General features: G+C 37.0%; 1 protein-coding gene across 1 annotated transcript in view; it reads left to right on the forward strand.

Moving 5' to 3' along the window:
- COL25A1 (collagen, type XXV, alpha 1) overlaps positions 1–4,817 on the forward strand; it is a 494,338-nt gene that overhangs the window by 328,002 nt on the left and 161,519 nt on the right. The gene's annotated exons all lie outside the window — the stretch shown is intronic.

Here is a 4,817-nt window from a genome sequence, read left to right on the forward strand (position 1 = left end):
TTTACACTTTTCTGTGATTCTTATTCCATCATTCTTATTTCAGCAGTTCTGGCTGCCAAGAATTTCCAGGGTTTGCTCCTTTTCCATTTGCATACCTCTAGCAGAATTTATTTATTTTTTTCATGACTGCCGTCTTGTAAAAATTATTCCCTCTTTAGCTGTTGCCAGTTCAAAGTAGACAAAATTTACAGTTCTTGTGAGTGAAATGCCTTTATTGGTCCATTCAACCCCTATGAATGTATCTGTCTTTTTCAGATATATTTGGATTACTTTTATGTACATTGAAATTCCTATTTTCCTGAATTTCATTTATTTTGCCTCTTATTCTTGTGCTTTTAATTTGGTTTTATCATTTAATTGAAGTAGATAATAGACTGTGGAAGAAGAGCTGAAACCTTAGTTGTTTGGATAGAAATAGAATTTAGGAGACTAAAATTATTATAGGCCCACATTAAAGTCTTGTTACAAATAGGTTTGTTGCTCTAAGTTCTGTATTTGAAGTCACTTGAATAGGAACTAATTTGAAGTTTGCCACTGAAATTTATAAATACTTTGGTAGTAAGTTAAGAACACTAACAATGCTCTAAAAGAAATGTTCCAGCTGTTAGGTAACAACACTAATAAGAAAGATTTTGTTAACACCTTCAAATTTATGCAATTAGAACTAATTACATAAAACTACTTATAAAATTATTTAAAATACTCTTATTTATTTATTAAAGTAGACATTATTAAACATCTGACTTCAACATACCAGACAAGATCGGAAGGACAGGAATCCTAAAAAAAAAAGCCTCATATAAAGCTGTGACTCTATTCACCTATTTGTGATGAGTAATTTTACTGCATTTCCTTCCCACTGACCGCAACCTTGTTTTAGCAACAGGCTTTTACCTTCAAGTAGTTACCAACCAGCCATTGATACTGATATCTGGGCAACATATTTGTCCACTAAATATTAGATTGTTAGCTCAGTGTAGGTGGAAGCAGCAAAAAGCCATTATAAAATACTCTGATTCAAATAATTCATTTATTTGTATTGCTGCCTATCCTTTAGTTTATACCAGAGGATTTTGTTTTGTTTTACTCTAAAGACAAAAACAAAACAAAACAAAACAAAACACAAAACTTAAATCATGACCCAGCTTTAATTTTAAAAGTTAATAATCAAAGTAACCCTTCTTTCAATTCTAATGTTTTAATTTAAACGGGTCATGGCTTCCAAATTTTTAAATACTACCTATATTGCTAAGGTAGCTCATGTTTTTCTGCACATTTAACTCATATTTGCAGTGTGAAGGATCCAGTTTAGAAAGAAGGGTGGGATTTCACTCAGAGCAGAAGAAAACACCTGCGTTAATCCCGGGAGCACAAATGGGGTCTGGAGTGTCCAGAGCAGCCACCGCAGCTGTGGATGGAGGCTGACCCCTGCTTCGGCTCTGTCTTGAGCTGGCAGGTGCCAGGACGCCATTCTGTCTGCTCAGAAACACTCCCTTTTGAAGCAGCAGTATTTATTGCTCAATTGTGAATGCAAATTTTCATGTGTTCCTGAATTAAGCATCCCCGCTCATGGCAAGTTGTCTAAAGGACTCTAGTGGACACACGTGGCTTTGGTGTTAGTAATTGGACTTTGGGGAAAAGAATCGTTTCTGTTGCCCACTGTAAAATAATTTCATAAAAGCTTTGACCTCAGACCTGCCATATCAGCTAACAAAGTGAATTTGGGGGACGGAAACAATGAGAGGCTTGGCCTCTGAAATCTTGCACGAAAAGAAAACTAAGCTTTAAAGAGAATCTTTTGGTGGCGGTGGGAGGGAGAGACTGGAGACGAGTTGGCAGTAATTGTAAGTGACCTTACAGTAGCTGGCTGTTTTAGGGGTCGTTTTTCTTAACACCAGTGTATGAGAAGTGTTTGACTTTGGCAATAGGCTATTTAGCTTTTCCAGAAGAGTCTGTTTAGCTTTTCTAAATCAGCGTGTCCCACCATATCCTCCACCAGTGTTTAGAACGTTGCCAAACTCTTTATGGGCATTCACCGAATGTACATAAAAATCTAATTAGTTAAACAACATGCTACCTAATCAAACCAAGACCAGAATTTCCATTGTAATTCTAAAACTTGATGCTAGATATCCTCTCATTCATTTCTTTGGGTTTCCTCTGCTCCACCAAAAACAAAATCCTACTTGTAGGGCATTAGTGAGCATTTTGTGTGTGTCAAGAATGACCAATACATTTCTTAAACTTAATTTTAAGAGACACCAAACTGTTCTTATTACATGCTACTTGATTCACCGAAAATATTAAGAAAAATGTTAAGAAACATAGTTTTCTTGGGTTCCCATTTTAATGGCAAAATTAACAGGGCATAAGAAAAAAAAGGGTTTGTCTAGTTGCTTCCATTATCTTAGCCCATCTCGCTCTCCCAGATGCTCTAAAATTCCTCTTTTCCACATTTTGAACTTGAGATCTTGAATTCACTGTCCTTGATGCTATGAAAGGCAATTGGGAGGCATTCAAGAGAGCATCTAGTGAAAGCAGGCACCCATTAGGTTTTCGGAGAATCGAGTTCTAGAGCTGCATCCCAACACTTAGCACCCTAATCCACTGCTTTTAAAGCCACACAAGACTAGCTTATGGTCCTGGCCAGCTCACTTACAAGAGATCCAACCTTGATAATCTTCAAGTTTTATTTCTGGAATCTGTAACAGGAATATCATGATACTTTCCTCATTAGATTGGGAGAAGAGTAAATGTAGTAACAGTTGAAAGTCCTTTGTTGATGGCAAAACGTACAGAAGAGAAGACATGATGTTCTTGTTAATGTCATGCTAACCTTACAGCTGTTACCAGAAGTGCTGCAGAGTGGAAATTTGGCACAGCTCCTCTGTAACTCATGTTTAGCAGTATATCTTTTGGTAGGTAGAGCATTCTTACATTCCCACCTGAAATGAAACAGCAGTCTCCATGGGACCTTGGGAGGGACACTTTGCTAGGATTTTGGCTTTACCCCCATCTTAACTTGTGTGTGTCTCCCAACCCTGCTAAAGAGGACGGTGAGAGATTGAAGGTAGCTGAAATGATCCACTTCCTCAGGTGGGCTGAGTCCTGAGACATGACTTCATCTTTGTTGTTGTTGTTCAGTCGCTCAGTCCTGTTCGATGCTTTGTGACCCCGTGGACTGCAGCACACCAGGCTTCCCTGTCCTTCACTATCTCCTAGAGCTTGCTCAGACTTCATGTCCATTGAGTCGGTGATGCTATCCAACCATCTAATCCTCTGTCGTCCCCTTCTCCTCCTGTCCTAAGTCTTCCCCAGCATCAGGGTCTTTTCCAATGATCAGCTCTCTGTATCTTTAGCTCTTAAAAACTTTGAGAACTAGGGGAAAAAAAAAAAAAATCGATGCCTCTAGAATTCATGTTTCCTGCTAGTATTTTTGTTCAAAGGTAAAAAAATCTCAGTGTGGCTGAATAATAGACAACTGGCCAACAAAATAAAAATCTCCAAAAGACCCACCCATCATCTGACTTATGACAAAGATAACATTGTACTTTGATGGGGAAAGGAGGCATTTTCAGTGAATGCTTTTGGGTTAATTTGATAGCCATATGGGGAAGAAAAGCATCTTGACTTTGACCTCACATCATATAAATGACCTTGGAAGAGGCAAAAATTTCTTAAGTGGAACACTAAAAGAGATAACTATAAACATAAAAAATGTTAAATTGAATTTAAGAACTATTCATCAAAAACACCTTTAAGAGAATGTAAACTCAATATGCACTGTGGGAGAATATATTTGTAATAAATATATTCTTTTCTGACAAAAGACTCATATTCAGATATGTAAAGAGCTCTTATCTGTCTATCTAATCTATTTATCCAATGTATAATATATGATGAACTCCAGCAAATAATAGGACAACTCAATAGAAAATGATATGAATAAATACTGTATGGAAGAAGATACAAAGATACAAAACAGCCAATACATTTATTAAAAAGAGTTCAACTTAATCGCTGGAGAAGTACAAAAATTAAAACACTCTGTAAAACCGCTACACCTCCCACCAGAGTGTCTAAAATGAAAAAGATGGAAAATACCAAGTATTGGTGATGATACAGGGGAACTGAAAATTCTCATACATTGCTGATGGAAGTACAATTGTTAGAACCATAGTGAAATGCTATTTGACAGTATCTACTAACTAATAATCTGAACATATGTATTCTCTGTAATGTAAAAATTCTACTCCTAGATATACACCCAATAGAAATGTATACAGTTTTTAGCAAAAGACATACACTAGGACATTTATAGCAGCATATTTGTAATAACCAAGACCTAAAAACTTCTGGAAACAAATGGATGTCAATAGTAGGACAAATAAATAAATAATGGTTTATTCACACAGAGTGATATTATAAGGTAGTGAGAACGATCTATAACTACGCACAAAATTTTGCATGAATTTCACACATGCTAAGCAAAAGAAAAGTTATGACCAAGCTAGATACCATATTGAAAAGCAGAGACATTACTTTGCCAAAAAAGGTCCATCTAGTCAAGGCTATGGTTTTTCCTGTGGTCATGTATGGATGTGAGAGTTGGACTGTGAAGAAGGCTGAGCACCGAAGAATTGATGCTTTTGAACTGTGGTGTTGGAGAAGACTCTTGAGAGTCCCTTGGACTGCAAGGAGATCCAACCAGTCCATTCTGAAGGAGATCAGCCCTGGGATTTCTTTGGAAGGAATGATGCTAAAGCTGAAACTCCAGTACTTTGGCCACCTCATGCGAAGAGTTGACTCATTGGAAA

The sequence above is a fragment of the Bison bison genome, unplaced genomic scaffold, assembly GCF_000754665.1.
Source record: "Bison bison bison isolate TAMUID 2011002044 unplaced genomic scaffold, Bison_UMD1.0 scf7180017864389, whole genome shotgun sequence".
Taxonomy (NCBI): domain Eukaryota; kingdom Metazoa; phylum Chordata; class Mammalia; order Artiodactyla; family Bovidae; genus Bison; species Bison bison.